The following is a 20,972-nucleotide window of genomic DNA, read 5'->3' on the forward strand; positions in this document are numbered from 1 at the left end:
GGAAGAGCTAATGGTTATATACCTTTTTAGGGTAATTGGTTATCCATTAGTATAGATACATGGATTTTTTGCAATTTACAGAGAGAAGAGAAAAGTTTTACATGAAACCTTTTAATAAGAAAGCACTGTGCATAATTGATAGTAATAAAATGATAAGTTCAGTGTATTTTCTATAGTGCTGTGGATCTTGGCTATTCTGATAGCTTTCATTTATTTGCCTTTTTCCTATATCATGTATTTTTATTATCTGTTTTATATTTATTCACATCTCAAAATTTTGTGAATTATCAGAGCAGATTTCTGGGGGTAAATGGACATTTCAACAGCTGCTAATAAAAGATCTGCTGGTCATAATTGTACATTGTCACTTACTTCATGGTTTCTATAAACATTAAATATTTTAATAAACATAAATATTAATATTTCAATGTTTTAATAATAAACACAAATCATATATTTCTCTTTATAATATAGTAATTTGATTTGGGGGAAAATACTGATCTGGATTTTTTTGACAATTTCAAATGGCCTTTGAGTTTTCTTAAGAAATACGCAATTTCAATTGGAATGAAGTAGTATCATTCTTCCAGAAAAAATAAAACTTAATGTGTAGACTTAAAAAAAAAAAAAGATGGGCAGTGTTTAGCTATGTTCATTTCTAATGCATCTAGCACAAGGTCTGGCATATACTCAGTGCTCAGAAATGTATTTACTAATTCCTTTCGGGGATATGAAACACTTTCATCAAAGGCAGTCTGATGTAAATATGTTCTCTCTATGGGTGAAAACAACAAAGACATTGTTTCCACTGTTGCAAAAACGTGTTAGAAAGTAATGGGGACAAAAAGGGAATGTGGGAGCTAAATATTAAAAACAATTGTTCTCATGGAGACAGAGAATAGAATAACAGTTACCAGAGGCTGTGAAGGGTAGTGGAGAGGGAGAGAATAAAGGGAGAATGGTTAATGGGTGCAAAAATATAGTTAGATAGTTGGTAGTTACTATAGATAGATTAAACAATATTTGACAGCACAACAAAGTGACTATAGTCAACCATAAGTTAGGATATACTTTAAAATAACTAAGACTGTAATAGGAATGTTCCTAACACAAGGAAATGTTAAATGCTTGAGGTGATGGATATCCCAATTGCTCTGATTTGATTAACTAACATTGTATGCCTACATCAAACCATCATATGTACCCTATAAATACATACAACTATTCTGTACCAATAATAATTAAAAATAAAAAATTTTAAAAAAGGGAATTAAACTAGACAGAATCACCCTTGTCAATAAGGTTGAAGTGTTGGAGTTTATTTCTGAATTCCCAGGTTTCTTAGTCTTCTATTTCCTTAATATGAATTTCTCTACTTCCAATTTGAAATCTAAGCACTGGATATCTTTCCAAATTTCAGATGATGCTATTGTAGAACATTCCCCTTATGTTTTAGGAAAGACCACATGGCTAACCATATTGTTTTGTTGCCTTCTCCATCCTCCCGTCTCTCCCTCCCACGGAAAAGAAGAATTTTTTTCTGGGATCAGATTCGGACAGTGGAAAATTAGAAGGATATCCCTTGATATTTTTGTGGAGGGAGTGGCGAGAGTAAATTTATGATCTACAGAGATTATATCTGAAAATCAAGAAAACAGAATTTGGATGATCACTTGAAGTTAAATAAGTGGTTGGTCAAAGGGTAAATAATAATATAAATAATAAAAAGATTAACTTTGAAGCACATAGATTGACCAAAACCATTTAATCCTTCTAGAAAAACAGCAAGAATGATCAAAGAAGGGCTAATATTAGCCTAAAAATAAAATCCATCAGTATGTTGATATTCTAAACTTAGACGGGTTCCTAGTGGAACACAGGACTGAGAGTTAAAGCTCCAGCAGGCATGATGTCTAATTTTTTAACTCTTCTCTCGTAAACTTCTTAGTTTTGCTTCTGTTTTTCTCTTAACTAATGTAATAAAAACCTTAAGGATTGTCCAGCTTGGGATTTCTCTGTGCTACATTGTAACCATTTTGAGCTTCCTCATCAGGAAAATAGGTTACTAAAGCATAATTCATAGGAATTTGAGAGGTTTATCATGTCTGGCAATGAGTAGGTGATCAGTAATATTAATTTCCTCTTTCTTTTCCTTTTTTCTTTTCCTGCTGCATAAACTTTAATTTTAATCATCTTATTATAACATAATCATGTATCATACATGGGTCTTTTGTTAAAACTTTCCAAGGAAAATGAATTATAAATATTTTCCTTAAAGAATTGATAAAGGCTGAAATTCTGTAAATGATAGTTTGTTACAGCCAAAATGGGCAAAAAGTATGTTGAAATTAAATGAGGAGAAAATGCATAAACATATGCCTGAGTAAAGTACATATGCAAAACCTACTTAAATACATTCATAGATATCCTCAGCTTCTGAATGCTAATTCATACAATAAGGCATAATTATACAATCTAAGAAGCATATTTGATTGTATATCGAATAAATAGCCTGCCCAAGGGAATAGTAAACAATAAACAAACGGAGATGATTCAATATTGATTCCATCACCCATCTGATTTCAAATACATTCTTATACCACAGCATAAACCTAAGTATAACTGTAAATTACTACTGAAAATGTCCACTATGATTTTTTATTGTGTTATATTATGAAATTCATTGATACAAAAAAACCCTTGTCAATAAATTCTCTAATCATTGACAGTAACTCTGATTTTGGGGGATTACAATGTATATCTATCCCAAACTAACACTGAAATAAGGATATTTATTTTACCAGATGAGGTAAAGTGGGAGAGAGGAGTAGACTTTTATCCTTTCTTCTAAAGACATTTTGAAGTTTCATTGTACAGACACATCAGTCTTGAAAAAACATGTGTTAAATGAAATCAGCTACTTTTGAGCTATTTCAGTAAATGTTGCAGGAGGTGTCTTACCAGGAATGAAAACCAAATTTTCTAATCCTCCTTATAGTCTCTGTCTATCTGACAGGAAAAGCCAAATGTAATGGTATACAATTTAATGAACATGTAGCATTATATACATTATTTGATGTATTTCATTTTTCATTGAATTGATGACTTACCATTAGAAAGATACAAACTTAGGATACAAAAAGTTTGATTCTCTGTCTACCTTATATTTAGCCTAATATGCAGCTGCAGACAATAGCTGAGTCACTATCCAACTAGGCTGAGATCAAGCCCCACCGACAGGAGGTATTTACAGAAATGCTCCTTGATCAAGACAGCCAAGAAATCTAATTTTGCAATAGACAAAGGAGGCATGTGGATTTTGAAGGCATTTATGAGACTTTCTTAAAGGAGGATAATGTTAATATATACTGATGGCTGAATAGAACAGAATATTTGTCAACATGCTCCTCACTGCATAAACAAATCACCCTGAGCCCTCAAATCACCATGAAGGTGCTCTGTTGGCAACTGACATTGCCAAAACGCAGGAGGATCCCATTAGAGATTTAAGAAACTTTCCTTACAATTATCATTCCTATGGAAATAAGGCAAATAGTAACTTCTTTAACGCTCTCAACCATTCTGGAAACTCCAGCCACATAGTTTCTAGTCCTCTATGTCCAAATACATAACAACTCTAGCATTACTCTGAATAATTTTTACTAAAATGGTTTAATTGAAGATGAGTCACCCACAATGGTTTCTAGGGATTCCATATGCCTGGCATGTTCAGACTTTAGACATGCTTAAGAATTTTCTTTTATTTTCTATTTTGCATGCATTGGCAACCTACTATCTATGAGTCAAATTTGACCACATACATGCTTTTGTAAATTAAGTTTTGTTGGAATTCAGCCACACCTCTTCATTTAGGCATTGCCTAAGGCTGCCTCTGTGCTGCAGTACTGAGTGTTGAGTAGTTCCTACAGAGACTATACGGACTAGATAGCCAAAATGATTCACTATCTGGCTATTTACAGAAAAAGTTTTCTGATTCTCACTCTAATAAATGGAAGAAAAATAAAAATGTTACTCCTATTTATTACCTGATTTGTAACAATACTGTTGATGGGGAACAAAGGTGAGAATTTGTATGGCACAGATTAAGGAGGTAATATTGCAAATAACTTGCCCTAGAACAAATTTCAAGATAGTGGGGATTTGTATGAATATTTGACATCATTTTTCTCAATGCAATTATTTTTTTATCATATTATATTAATTCTAGACAAATAATCTCGCCAATGTTTATGCTATTAGAACCTATATGAACAATAAAATACAATATTTTGTTGGTTAAAATAAAATAAAAATTGACCAGAAAAAAAGTGGCAGTATTTTTTCTTTCAAAGAATATATTCTGTTACAGGTAATCTTAGATGGATGCCACTCACACCATCAGGAATGGAAAAGATTAAAATTGCTTAATAGCCTACATGCTGCTAGCACCAACAACTTTAGAAGCACAAAGGTATGAAGAGAAAATAAAATGTTTTTATCTTTATCAGTATTCACCATTTTTCCTTCTATAGAATTACATGGTTATAAAAGTAAATGTGAATTACACATTTAAATTACTCTAAAACATCCTAGTGCAATTTATTATGAAGGTTTCTCAGGATTTTCATACTTTAAAAGACTCCCAAAGCTTAATCATTTCAATAATCCATTTAATGGTATTGTGGATACTTAGTTCACTGAAATCCTACCCAATTCATAAAAAAAATTTCTGAATACATGATGAATTACTCTTGCATTTAGTCATCTATGTACAATATGAATAATTTATTTTAATATTTTCAAAAGGATTTTATAAACCATACCTCATATTTATCATTCTGTTTTTGATAAATAACTATGTGAGCAAGAAATGGCTCCAGCAATTAGTGTAGCTATTCATACAAAAATTTTCAAGTCTGTCATTTCAATATCTTACTATGATGAAGTTTTTATTCCCTTTCTCACTTTATAAGACAAAATTTTATTTTATATTTCATGAATGTAAACCTCAAAAATGTTTCTATGTAAATTATAAACTATTTAAATGAAAGCCATTTCCTCATTTCTAACAAGATTCCTAAACTGTTAAGATAGATAAGAGGCTGTATGTACCAAACAGAATTGTCCTTATCTTTTGTTAACTGATAAACTGAAAAGAATTTGGAGAGTATTTTATATCCTCATCTCTATCGTTTTTATAACCCAAATATTAACATTTTCTTCTAGGTTTTTACTTTTTCAGTTTTTATTAACAAAATTATTATCAAGGCAAAGATTAGACTGACAATTTTTAAGGATAAGAGAAAATGGTAATAGAAAACAAATGTTTACCATTAAGAATCAGTCACTGTATCCAAAATAGTTGTTATACAAATCTGTCTGGTAACTAGATAGAACAAATAATATACTAGGTCCTAAAATATTTATTATTAAAAGGGTTAAAATATCCTTGATGGGTTTAAAATAATTTCATAAAGAAAAATTACATCTACATAATTGAATGTCTTAATTTATAGTTAAATAATTCACTCTTCATGAAGTTAATATTGTTTGAATAAAAGAAAATTGGTCGAACAAGTCATTTGTATAACAGATAAAAGTAAAAAAGCATTTTATTAACACAGATTGTTGAAGTGTCTAAATTTTAATATTAGTTATTTCTCCATAAGTTTGATAAATAACACATGCATATACCCATGCACAGGGTATATGATATATTTAGCACAATCTATTAATATTCACACACTTATGTGTGAAAAATGTAATTAACATAATGTTAATTGCTGATTCTTCCCATACTTTTTAGAAAACTTAAAAGTACATGAAATAATGTGTAAGCCAGAAACCATTAGAATTGGAAGACATCTAGGAAATCATTGATCCAAATTTCCTTATTTTGTATTTGAAGTTAAAAAAATGAACACCTGAAAGTCAAAATTAATCGCCCATTGATAAATACACAGTTATTAATTGAGCTGGAATTGGAAACAAATGTCTAGACAAATGACATTTTCATTATTTCCACATAAAAGGGAAGAAAGATAAATTTTAAGTCAAAAGACCAGAGTTCCTGTTTTACTTCTGTCATTTAGTATGTCTGTGATTTTGGACGGATCACCTAAAATTTCTGATTTTGCCTTTTGTCTTCCACAAAATGAAGATTATAAAAATCCTCTTAGCATTGGTGTGAAGAGCTTAGCTATAATACATATGAAATTGCTTTAAGGTTCCCTAGCCGGTTAAGCAACATCATTTAAATGTCATAAACATTCTCTCTCACTGTGAATGTTTCTAATAAAATGTTACCAATATGAAAGAACTAAATGTCTCATTTAATCCAAGATATTTTTATTTTATATGGCTCAAGTAATGGTACAATATACAAGACACGTATACATCGTGATAGAAATAATGGTATTATGTGCTCAACAAATATTAGCAACAGCAGGCTTAAAATCCCCTTTACAGATTAGCAAGATGTGAATAATATAAACCAACTAACTGAATGTTCAGATGTATGTGGCCCTACACATCAATTCATTTGGGTCTATACTGACTGAAATCACTTAAGGTCTAAACTGATACAGTTATTCAAATTAAAAAAAAATTGACGGCTTAAAATAGGACCATATATGTTTATATGTTCCTACAGTATTTTTAAAATAACAATCATATACAAAAAATCTAGTGGAAGCTACTGCATTGTCTGATTGCCTGATGAGGAAGAACACTGTCTCAATCTTTTTTGCTTCCAGTTTCAGTTTAATCTACTTTCAGATTCCTGTTTGTTTTGATATTGCCCAGTGCCAGAAGATATTGCCAGGTACTCTGCTCATAACTAAATGTGTAAAATCCTTTCCATGTGGCTCTGCTCATCGTTGGTGTTTCCTTGTAGATTTGTGTCAACAAATCTGTTTACTTCCTTAGGAGCAAAGAATAAACTACTATACAAAGATGCAAAGAAAATTATAAGAAAATGATTGCCTTCACCTAGTTTTTTTAAAAAAGCATTCCCTCCTATAATAAGAAAACAAATTTGAAAAATCAAGCCAAATAAACTTCTGGTATCAGTTAACCAACTTAGAAACAGCTGCAGCAAATATGGTAATAAGAGAGAGCCTAATTGAAACAGATGTTTTAAAATGTGCAATTTTAAATGGTATACAAACATTGATGTAAAGCAAATTTTAAATAAAATGGAATAGATTGGAATCATAATTAAACCCCAAAGAAACAAAAATAATCTTGATGAAAACTAAATTAGAATGATAGACAATAATTTGCTTTGCCTAGACAATAACGTTCTAGGTAGCAGGAGGGTTTTTTTTTATTTTTTTTTATTTTAACTTTGGTGCTGTTTATACAAACATGCATTAAAGAAGCTCTCAGTAGACATTTTCAATGATGATAAACTTTTGAGAAAATAGAACTTTGAGAAATACGCCCTCAGTATTTTAAAACACAATCCAATAAATTCCTATAATGCAACTTTCTAAGGAATTTCAAAAACTTTAGTATTAAGGCAACCGAAAAGAAAACATTTAAATTTATCATATTTGCCCACACTTTTACCTCATTCTGGACCACCAGCTGTCAAGACCAGTGAAGGATCAGAAATTTCCTTCTATTTTCAAGCCAACAAGATAAGTTGCCACAGTTTCATGGAGGATGGCAGAAGACACAATACTCCTGAAGCAGAGAAAAGGCCTGCACCATTTATTCACAGTACAAAAGGCAGTATTGAAACATAAAAGTTTCTATCAGTTCTTATCCCAATTTCCATAAGGATAGGGTGGATGGACCTAGGTGTATGACTACACATAGAATGGGTTCCAGTGAATTTTGGGAACTTAAATATTTTGCAATAGAAAGTAAGCAAGCATGCCATTGGTTTTGGCAGGAGCCATTATGCCATCCTTCAAGGCATTTTGCTATACAGACCTATTTGAAAATATAGTCCACAACAAGAGTTTATCAATGCCTTACTTTGCAAGATATAAAGAAATACAAGAGACTCATGGAGTATTTTCTGCCAATACATTTTCACTTGAAACCAGATCCAGTCCCAATACTTGTGACACAAGAAAGTGACTCCCAATGAAAGTGGTGTCCTTGGCTTCATGCAAGAAAGAATTCAGGCATGAGCTGACAGTGCAAAAGGAAAGCAAGATTTATTCAGAAGCTATAGAAAGTCTACTCCTCAAACAGAACAGAGACTAGTTCTCCCTGCAGAAGAGAACCCCCCATGGTTCCTGTTGTCCTATTTAACCAAGGGCTTAATTATAGGCTAAAAAAAGGGAGAGAGATCATGGAAGGGGCAGTGTTTTCTTGGAATTAGGGTGATACCCTCCTTTTGACTAAATATGGTCAAACAGGAAGTGTCATGGTGTTAGGTGAATGATGGGAGTGGGAGGATTTCTTAGAAACTTTTACGGTAATAAAAGTGTATAATAACGCTGTAAGGTCAAGAGGTGGTAAATTTCTCTACCATCTTGGTTCTAACCAGTTGGAACTTGCCCTGCCTCCACCCTGTTTTGATCAAGGTAGTTTGAAACTTTGTTTTGATACTTCCTGACTCAAGTAATGCTGCAGCAATGCCAAAAGCAGTACCCAAAACAGTGCCTAGGGATACCAATGAAATCACAGACCTATAGCTTCCGTATATGGCTGCCTGGGCTTTCTCACAATTTGGTTGCCACAATTGATCAACCAGAAAAGAAAGAAATCCAGGAAGGAGCTGAATTGTCTTTAATGACCTAGCATAACATATCACACATTTTTGCTGTGGTCATGAGCTCACAGATAAAAGATATCCTAATCCTCCACATCATATAAAGTACATGTGGAAGAGAAAATCTTATCTTGGCCGTCTTTTTCAGTGTTGTGTGGGAGCCGCATTACAAATCATGGGAGTTGATTTTGTGCATCTCATCCCACATGTACATTCAGCGACATCACATTGTAAACCGCAAATCAGAGTATTGACATAATAGAAATCAAGAAATGCTACAGATGTCTTTTTTTCTTTTTAAATCTGGACTAATTGAAAGACTTACTAGCACACTACCACCCATGTGACACTGAGTCACATTCTCTGTTTCCTGTAGTTTAAATACTGAAATACAAGATAATGTACTAATATATTTGCTTATCCCCTTAACTAGTAAGAGAATTGATGAGGAGAAAAATGAAGAAAATGTTTTTAATATATGAACGTAAATTAATATCAAACTTAGGAAAAAGTGGTCATAACTCCTGGGGTCTTCGTTTCTGCATCAAATAGCAGTCTTAACTTATATTTACAAATTTCTTCTTCTACCATTCAACTCATATCCACTTTGCCCTAGAAGACACTTCTGCTGGTTATGGTGCTTGTTTGTTGGGGTGATCCAAAGCTTATTTCTGGAAGTGTCTGAGAAATTAATAGTAGTTTCTATAATATTTGATGTGATTTTTCATCAAGTCCTGTCAAATTAAATAAGAGTACAAAGGTGTTCCACAAAATCTCTAGCTTACCTTATTTGGAGTCAGAATTAATTAGCCTAACTGGTATAGTAATCCTCTTCCTTGTACTTATCTCCTACTCAGTTCAAAGTGGCCATGTGGTACTCTCAACTAAGGTCTCTAAACCAGCAAAGACAAACACTTCAGTGAAGGGAAGAAAATGTTTTATTGATAGAACATAATGGGTAATAAGGAGAGTAGCTCCTTGCATTTCCTACTTTTGATTACCAGTCATCTGATCTTGGCCCTGGGAAACAGCAACCTATATTGGTCACTGATTCAGAGCAAATATCATGTCCTGGGTGGACATTAACAGAGCCACACCCTGTATCAACCACTAGTGGGTGCTGTAACAGATTCTTCAAGTCTTGCTGTTCTGTAAGGTATAGCTGTGCTATTACTCATCCTGATTTAGGGTGGTAAGAAATAAGACCAGTGAATTCCAAGACTAGGAGCTGATTGTTTCATTTGTAATTGTTGTTAAGCATATCCATTAAAGCTATATGTTCTAGAAGAGGGGAAATAAACACAGGATGAGTTTCAGGACTCACTGTAACCACCAGGAACCAAAACTCCATTAATCACCTCAATTCCATAAGTCCATATGCCTGGGTCTACAGGAATTATTGTCAATTCACTATTAGTGAACAATATTCCCACCAAATTTCAATTATTACACAATATACAATAAATGGCCAAAGACTGCTTTGGGAAAAGTTAGGAGGAAGATACATATTCCAATTTGGGAGGGGGAAGGCAGTGTAGGATTCTTCCTCAAGAGTAATCAGCTTCCTGTTCATTCAAAGGACTTTTTGGGAAATGCTAAGTCTTTAATTTTGGAACTCAGCTGTGACTCTCTGTTGACAATTCAAGTTAGACTTCTCTTTACCGGTACAGAAATTTTTCACTTTGCAAATCAAGGAACTTTTAGTTATCGTTGTCATTGCTGCTATTAATGATGAAGATGATGATGATGATGATATGATGGTGATGATTTTATCCTTAGGTTTCCAGTGATCAATAAGCAATGTAAAAAAATCTATATAGGTAACACCATTCTGATTACGTTTGTGATCTGCTTTCTATTACAGTACTGATGTCCATCTCCCTTCTAGCAATTTCATGCTGACTCTTGCCTCTTGTCACCTTGGGATTTCATTGTCTCTATTAAAATCAGGGTACTCAGTTCAAAGAAAGCACTTCCCACTGTTATTCCTGGCATGCAGATACCACAGACACATCAGATATGCTGGAACAATATCCATTAACATATAAATGTGATGCAGCAATTCCATTTTTCAGACTTCATAGAAATAAATGCATAAATGCTTCAATAGATAAACTACCATTACAAAGTTTAAAAAGGCAAGGGGTACTATTCTAAACTCTTCAAAATATTAACTTATTAGATCCTTACAACCTCTTCATGAGGTAGACATTTTAAACTTATGTGGAAGCTATTATTACCTTATAGTCTGACATCTAACAGGTATACATTGGTCTCTCTACATTTTTAACCAACTATGTGAAGATTGCATGTATATACAATAAACTTTTTAACAATAATAATCTCTGATTGGTGGTAATGGGAAACATGGAATTGGAGTAGAGAAGGATACTTTTATATTTAAGTACATAGGCATTATTTCTATAGTACACAATGCATTTTTAAACATAGTTTGAAAGTTTTAAAATAATAAGAATTATCTATTTATGTCTGTGACTCTTTGAAAATATCCAGTCAATTTTATGTGGTTTTCTAATTTCTTCACCTAAAAACAAGACATGGAAGCCAATATTGTAAAGATATTATTGGGATTTCTGTTATCGCTCACACACAGAAAGTAGAATATCAGGAAACTGACCATAGTATGCCAAGACATTGTATTAAGCACAACTAATACTCTGCTAAAAAAAAAAAAAAAAAGAAAAAAAAAACTAGAAATCTCTTTTAATACTTTTGCTTGAGAGTATGCATAAAATGAATCAAGAACTAGGAACATTTAGTTTATTTGTCAATGGAATTTGTTTTAATTTTGGGAAAAATTAATTTGTGTTTGTTTCTGTTATTTGACATTTTTTCTTATGCACTATGAGTGAGTTCAAGCAAAGGACATTTCACTGCTGGTTCAAATAGGTAAAGGAATATCTTTAAAGAATATTCCTGCATTGGATCTTTTTTTTTTTTTTTCAGCTCATTATGGGTGTACAAAAGTTCAGGTTATATATATTGCTCATGCCTCCCCATCCCCCAGAGTCTGAGCTTCAAGCGTGTCCATTCCCTAGAGAGTGCACATAGCACTCATCATGTAGGTTTGCACCCATCCTCTCCCCCCACCCCATCCCCCCGAGTCAGAACTTCAAGCGTGTCCATTCCCCAGACAGTGTGCATCGCACTCATCAAGTAGGTATACACCCATCCCTTCCCCCCAACCCCACCTCTGTCTGATACCCAATTGGCATTGGATCTTTAATGTAGACTATAAATGAAAAATTTTAAATAATAAAATCAAATTATATTTGTAAACAAGGTGATACAGACTTTAAACTAAATATTCACATAATATTTAAGAATATAAGCTGGCTGGGTTTGTCTAAGTGTATTGTCATTAATATTGTCCTTAACATGATCATAATGAAAGATTATTAATTAGCTCGGATTACAAAACTTTGACTGAAAATTCTGGTTAGTCAAGTGACTTTTTTCAGTCACCTAGCATCACAAGCAATGCAAAATTTCTTTGCAATAGAATCACGCAATAGTTAACAGATATTCTGTGAAGACATGGATAAAGTTAATATTCTAGGACTTACTTACATTTTTATTTCATTAAAATATTTTCTGATTTTAAAATTCAGGTTTAACACAATTTTTTACCTTGTAGATTAGAGAATAGACACATAACATACAAATCTATGTATATACTTAATCAAAGGGCACATGTAAATAAAATGCTGATATTTGGAGTATTTGTTCTCATTTAATACTTTAGAAAGTGCCAGTTGTGCCATTTTATTGATCAGAAATTACTTCCTCCAATGTAAATCATTATAGAATTTTGTTTTGTTTCAATACTGTGATGATGACACAACATACACTGCCTACATATTTGCCAGAAATAAAATCATATAGATTAGATTCATACATGAAATTAAATTCATTTTTAGTGAAAGATAATCTCATATTGAATTATAAGCTTCCATTTCTAACCAACATGGAATAACAGAACCAGATTCATGTTCCAACTTGAAACAACCAAAAAACGAAAAAAATAAATTGTAGCAAGAAACTGAACATTAGACAGTGAAGGACAGTGGTATCTGAGAGATGAGAAACAAACATGATGAGCCTAAAAATGGTCCAATGACTACAGAAAGAGAGTCAAAAGAAAAATTAAAAATGTAGGCTAGTATGGTAGTGGGTTATTAGAGCTTATTAACATTAGTGTCACTAAAGTTGGTATTAAACACCCCACTGCTAAATTTGACTGGCTTTTAAAATTTTTTTTTTAATGTAGGCTAGTAAAGAGACAAAAAGCAAATTAGAGATAATGCAATGGTAAACATGGATAGAAATTAGTAAAATCTAAAGCTAAAACTAGTAAAAGTGATAAATCTAGAAGCTATTTATCTGGAAGTAAAAGGAAACTTGTAATTCTGATAAAGAAAACAAAGAGAATAAAATATACAAAATTAGTCATAAGTACAAATACAGGCACATGAACATTTTAAGAGGATGCTTTAACTACATGTGAAGAAATCCATAAAACTAGAAAACATTAATTATTTTCGAATAAAACACATGTAGCAAATTTGACATACTATGGAAAGTTTCCAGTATGATAAAAGACAGCAAAAAGATAAATAGTCTACATTCAAACCTGGTATTAACATCATATTGATTTATGTGGGAGTGCTTTGTAAACTTTAAAACAAGGTAATTGCTATATTATTTTAAATGTTGAGTTAATTTTTATAGAACGGAAAATAACTACTCATTGACAATTATTGTATAAGAAAAAAATTTATTGCTATAATCCTACAGAATACAAATAAGTGTTGAATTAAAACTAAAATTATAAACTCAAATATTATAACTTCATAGAACACATGTATTATCAGAAAGTTACATGCACTTTGGAAGAAAAAGTAATGCTTTTTTCTTAATGAAATGCTGCAAAGATTTGATCTGTGCTAAAAAAAAAAAAAAAAACCCTATATATAGGGTTTTCAGTTTGTCATCTAATAAACTTTCAGATATTTGTTAATATTTATATTTATGAAATGATCTCTATATTTTTTTCCTGCCATCTGCCATTTGAACTTTTATAGAAATCCCCAGAGCTAAATTTAAGAAATTTCTTTGGGTGTGTTATGGGCATTATATTGCTTTGCTTATTGAATTTAGACTTTAGCCCCATTATTACAAGCACTTGAATAAACAAAATAATTCTAGTAGTGTGATCATTAGTAACTACAAAAATTTTTCCTTGAAAGAGAAAAATATAGGTTACCTAATTTCTTTATGAAATTTCAAAAAAACCTAATAAAATACTTACAAAAAAAGAATTCTTATGAAGTTTCACTTATAAATTATGATTAAAATAATATGAATAATATTTAGTCATAAAATACAAAAGAATATCTAACATAAATTATATGTTCCATGAAGTCATATTTCAAGAATACAGAATTGATTCATTATGTGGAAAGATTTAACAAATTTTAAAATGTGTGTAATATTTCTAGAAAAATATTTCTGAAAGTTCAGTATCCATTCATATGTAAACGATCTAAGAATATCACTGTCAAATATGATAGATATTAAGTGAAGTATCCCAAGAATGGAAAAACAAGCATCACATGTACTCACCAGAAAATTGGTTTCCCTGATCATCACCTAAATACACATCTGGGAACGACACCAATCGGATATCAGACTGAGGTGGGGGGTGGGGGAGGGGATGGGTGTAAGCCTACACAATGAGTGCATTGCGCACGCACCGTTTGGGGAATGGTCACATTGGAAGGTGCCGACTGGGGAAGGGGGGGTGGGGAGGGGAGGGATATATACCTACATGATAGGTGCAATGCGCACTGTCTGGGGAACGGACACGCCTGGAGCTTTGACTTGGGGGGACAGGCGGTACATGGGCAACGTATGTAACCTGAAATTCTGTATCCCCCATAATAATACGATGAAATTAAAAAAAAATCAATTGTGCAAGTATTATTCTTCAATGGAAAGATTTAAGAGTAAAATCAGAAATTAAACACTTGATTGACAAAATTTAAAATGAGTGATCATATGTCTTGGTGCTAGGATGTGGACGAAAGAGCCCATATATGTTTTTCTGTGGCAATGTGAATTTTTATATCCTTTAAAATAAATAAATAATAAATACAGAAATTTTATATATATTTCCATCATTACAAATACATGTGCAAGCAAACCAAAGAGTATATATTTTTCTTATATTTTGTATGTGAATATATATACACACATATATATATTACTTTAATTGTTGGAAATATATTTAAAAGAAAAGTTCTAAAATCCAGGGATAAAATGTCAGGATGTTCTGCTTTACAGGAATTTTTACTTTTGCACTCTTTGCTAAATACAAGAAATCAAATTTAGGTCAATATGAGAAATTTGTTGAATGCCTATTATAAAGTTATTAAAAGATAAAATAGGTAGAGTAATTCATATTACACTTTCATTAGCTCTCAGACTTTTAAGATTGTAATGGATTTTATATATCTCTTAATGTCTTTTATTATTATAAAGACAATGGCATTGAGGTTTAGTAGTTATTTCCAAATTTAGAGACAGATGAATCTCTTAATTGTGGTATTTTAGCTTTGAATAAAATAATATAAGTGCTTAGCAGATTGACAAGTACTAAACATTTACTAAACAATAGTGTGTCTGTTAGAACACATAATCACCACTCATTCTCACAAGTATGTCAAATGCAATTGCACAGTATATAGTCCTTTTCAAATAAGAAACTAACAGAACAAATTAAACTACTGATGGATATTGTTTTATATCATTCTTATAAATTTAGAATTACATATATAAAATATATGAATAAAGTATATATGTATATGAAATATATATGTAATCACATAATCACATTATAGTATAAAATATTTTCATCATAGTAAAAAGTTTGTAATGCTCTATTGCAGAAAATCCCTTCACCCATTCCTAGTCCCTGAAAATCACTGATCTTTTTGTCTCCATAGTTTTGCCTATGTCAGTTCTTGTTTCCTCTGATCTTAGTGACTAGAGTATCCTGTGGAATCCTGTGCTCCTACAGACAGAATATAACATAAAATATGACTAATAGTCTAGTTTTTCATTGACAATAGACTAAAATCTGTGCCTGTTTAGAGACTTGGGAATATTTACTTGATCTGAATATATTGACTTAATTTTAAAACCACAATACATAAAGCATTTAGGCCAATGAAATCAAGCATAATTTCATTCCATTAGTAATATGTATATACACAAATATATTGTATAATATATGAATTTACCAATATTTATTAAACATATATTGTTACACTCTCAATTGTTTTAAATTAGGAGCTACATTTGTAGATCTAGAGCTTTACTGTTAGACAAAAACAAAAAAAAAATATTTCTCTTGATTTTTTTCTTTGCTAAACTTCTTAGTTGTCTTGTCATTCTAGCCTTCCCTTCTTGATCAATCACATTTAGCAAAATAAATAGCTCAATTTACAAGTGGTTTTTAAACTCTCAGTGGCATTCAAATTGAGTTAATATTGTTCTGATCCTCCTCTATTACATGGAGTTCTTGAAATTGTACGTATGTTTCTACCTTATGCCATAAGACTTTAAAAGCTCTTATTGACAATATAATATTCAAAAATATATTTCATTTAACCTAAGTCAATTAAGATATATTTAGTTATATTTTACCACTTAGTAAGTTAAAACTTGTTATATATTAATCACATCATCAATTGATTATCTTATGCTATGATTATAATTTATTTAATATAAGCTGAGCCAGTTAAATGGAAAATGTTTTTAAAAAATCAATATTTCATCTTACCTAAAACAGTAGGATAAATTCTCTCATATTTTCAACTGTTTTTGAAATTGCTAAATAATATATATAGATATAAAAAAAAAACATATGTAACTCTAAGTATCATACTGTTAAGTTAAATAAGCAGGCGGCCATTGGCCTGAGGCTGTCTCCATGATTTTAATTCTTATACAACAAATTGCAACCTAACTTAGTATGTAAACAAACTAAAAACCTAATTTAGAATATATTTTGTAACAGCTGAGACTCAGCCAATCACAAGCAGCCAACCTTCAGCCAGTCTCTAGCAGCCAAGTGATCAGATCACGTCCAAACAAGAAATCTGGCTAGCTGTAACCAACCAAGCTATTTCTGTACTTTACTTCCTAGTTCTGTCTATAAAAACTCACTGCCAAGTTGCCAATTAAGGCTCTTGGAACCTCTTTTGTATTTGAGTGATGCCTGCCTGACTCATGAGTTAGGTTTCGCTCAAATAAACTCTGTTAAATTTAATTTGTTCAAAGTTTTCTCAAAATACATTACAAACCATACTTTTTGTTTTTCTCTCAGGTTCCATACATAATAAAGATCAAAACAAATAATTTAGAAAACAAATTTCTGTCATTTAAAAAAATTCTATTTGTGCTTGTTAAACTATTCATAAGGTGAAGAATACCTTAGTTTCCTGAAACATAAACTCATTTTCTAAAAAAAAAAAAAAACACACACACCACATAATAGAATCGCTGCAAAGGACACACGCACACACACACATACTGTTTCTTACTGAACAGGTAAATGCAAACCTACCCTCAAAGGCCAAGAGATCTAAGAAAGAGGCTGACAAATCCAGTTTCTCAGAATCCTTTGAAACTTAATGAACAGAAGCAAAGTCTTAGGTGGATGCAAGGCAATGGATCCCAGCACCTGCCCTCCAGAAAGAATTCTTTATACGGCAAATTTTTAGGGTAAAACATGTGCAGATACTCATGCCTCCAGACTTTCTTGCCAAAACTGGTGGCCACTGGGAAATTTAGATAAGCATCTCTATGAAATGTTCTCCTATGCATGTATGCTACAGGCATTGTTTGAAGACCTTACGGCAGAACACCTTGGTACATGTGGATCAAACATCGGTCATCATAGTGCTTTTACTTCAAGATAGTATAACTCTTGCCATGCAACAGCTTGTTTTCCTACACATGTTATCTTTCCCAGACATCATTTTTATTTCATTTCTGTGTTGTGTTGTCCTAGATAAATGACATGCTTTTAGGTGACATGTCTCATTGTATAAAATTCCTTTCCAATCCTATATCAAGTATAAAGTGTGTCATGTTCTAATATTTCTTTTAAAATATGTAAAAATAAAATTAAATAGTCAGCCTTTGGCATCTAAATACTTCTTATGCTACTAAAGGACTATGGAAAACCCCTTCAAAAGATCTTAATATAAATCATCCAATTTTCTTTAGAATTTTGTGTTATAATTGAATTAGGCATCATCATACCAATTTCTGAGAGCTCTAACTGATATCTCCACTGTCTAAATCTCATTAAAATAAAATATTTTCAACTTTAAAAAGATATGATATGTTATTTTTAACATTTTATGGAATTTAACATTTTGTATCAGCTTACTAATTTACCATATAAAAGTCCAGATTCTTATCAGAAGAAAACACACACATTCACATAATGTAATGGCTGTATGTATATAGTTGTGTGTCAAATAGTCACATTAAGTTATCTACATTTTCTCCTAGTTATATGATATACATATCTTTGCAATTTTAAAATGATTCATTTCTGAGTTTCTATCACCTGTGATAGTATACATACTATTATTATATTTCAAAGTCACTTACTGCAATGGGTTCTAGTAGTAGGTGAAGTCAAGGTCATTTCTAACTATATAATTAGACAATTAATCCATGATGATATTTGAAGGTCATGAAAGACATAAATGGCCAAATTTTTAAATTTGTAAAGCTGGTCTCCATACCTGAATTTATGTAGTTACAGATTTGTTTTCAGTTCAGTTTTATTCTCTTAATAAATTCAATTATACATTGGAGGGATGACCTAAGACAGACATATATACCATGAACATCTTAAATTAATGAGCTAATTATATTATTTCCAACTTGACAGGTAATAGAAATCTAATGTTGGGTAAGAGGAATTAAATCAAGGAATTCTAACTGAGTGAGACCTAATGTTTCCTCTATGGTTACTTATCTTGGAGAAAGTGGGAAAAAATAACAACTGAAAATTCAGGTCTTTGTAAAAAACAATGTAGAAATATATATAGCTACACATTGATAGCAAAATAACCAAGAGCACTTTTAGGACACTGTGTGTCTTGGGCTCAATATTTACATGGGGATAGAACCTTCATTAAGTTTTTGCCAGGATTGCAATAGCAAAGCTACACCACCAATGGGCCTCAGTAATTAATTACTTTTGCACTAAAATGAAATTTTCAAGTATTATTTTATAGGAAGTTAAAATTATTTAAGAGACTGAAAACTTATTAATTAGAGTATTTTTAAAATGTACATTTGAATTATAGCCTTCCAAATTTGCTTATTTCTTAGTTTTCCATAAACTTAAAACCAAGGGAAAGTTGGTTAAATTAGGTAATTGTGATTTGACTCTTATAAAGTATGATGGGTTTCTTCTATTGTAAAGAATCAGATTCCCAGGTACCTCTCCTCAGAGAGAATGAATCAACTAAGAAATATTGACAGAGGAAGAACAGCACAGTAGGGGCATTTCAGAAGAGCAGTAGTAGCACCACAACAGCTGGAAATGCAGCCATTGCTCTGCAATGGCAAAACACTGTCTTTGTCTTCTGGTCTTTTATTCAAGTAATTGGCATTTATCATAATGTTTCCTCAAGGAGGGTCCATGCAACACTGCATCAGAAATCACCTTTCAGGTGATGTTAATATTCAGTTTCCCATCCATAACTAATAAATTAGAATCTCAGAATGTAAGGCTGTAAATTTGTATTCTAAACTCCTTTGTTTGGAGATAATACTAGCTAAAATTTAAGATTCTTTGGTCTACCATTTACAAAGAGTTTTATATGGAATTAATTTTAAATTCATATCACACCTGATAATCGTTATTTTTCTCATATCACTCATTTATCCCTAAGAAGTAACAGCATTTTCTCCAGAGAAATCAATATCTCTACACTAAAACACAATTTTTCCATAGGAGAAAAAACGAGTTATATAAAATGGAAATTACCTAAAATTGAATATATGTGCAATATGATTATCTAGTGTCATCTAATTTCTTCACCAGAAACAAGCAAAATTGCACAGCAGTAAAACTAAAAAGAAAGGCAACAATGTTTATGCTTTTCTTGATAAACTTAGATTGTCTAGAAAGATTACTTTGTTCTGTTGCTGGTAGCAAGTTTTTTGTACCAATTGCTACACAATCTGACTCCAGTGCTCAGGGGGAAATGAGGAAAAGCACTCACCTTGACTTTGATCTGTTTCTCATCAGATTCAGCTGCAGAAAAAGTCAGACTTAAATTGTTTCAGGTTTGCCATAATGCTTCAGGGAAGGACCTTTTTTCTTCTGCACTGTATAATTCACTTTGTAATACCAGGAAATGTTGGTTTCAGAGACTAAACTGTGGGTGGGGCGTGGACCAGGGAAACAACCTATTCCTTTGGCCTTATTCATTCTCTCACTTTCTCATTCTCTGGCTTTATTTTATATTTGCTTATTTATTATAATAGTAAGTTCAACATCAGGTCTCAAGTGGTATTTAACCTGGAAAAGTCAGTCAAATAAGCTCCCCAGTCGCATTTCTGATAACAACTTAGAGAATATTAATGCTAACTTGTAAGTTTTTCCTAGAAAGTTTTGTGTCATCTCCATTACCATGACAGCTGAATTTTCCTGCTACTTTATTAATTGAACTATAGGCTTTGAAATTGTAAGATGCAATGTCTTTCCAATACCACAGAAAGACAATTCAGTCTTTTAGTTATGGTTTGTAAAGATATTACTAATATTGTTAAAAGATACTACTAATAGTTACTATATATATATATATATATAATCCAATGCATCAGGCTTTATCTTCTTAATTAAATTATGCTAGGTTACACAATGAGCAATTATATAAACCCTGATATTAATAGGTAAAAGAATATGCATAGAATGACATTTTTTAAGAAAATACTATCTCATATGTATATACACACACATATATATATAATTTGATATTTGAATAAATAAATGAACATTTGGATTAGAAATAAAAGGCTTGGCCAGAAATAGGAATGTATACATGTGTTTATCAGCCTTTTGCCTAAAAAAGGTATACAGGTTGTGTGTCCCTTAACCAAAATGCTTGGGACCAGAAAT

The sequence above is a fragment of the Eulemur rufifrons genome, chromosome 7, assembly GCF_041146395.1.
Source record: "Eulemur rufifrons isolate Redbay chromosome 7, OSU_ERuf_1, whole genome shotgun sequence".
Lineage (NCBI taxonomy): Eukaryota > Metazoa > Chordata > Mammalia > Primates > Lemuridae > Eulemur > Eulemur rufifrons.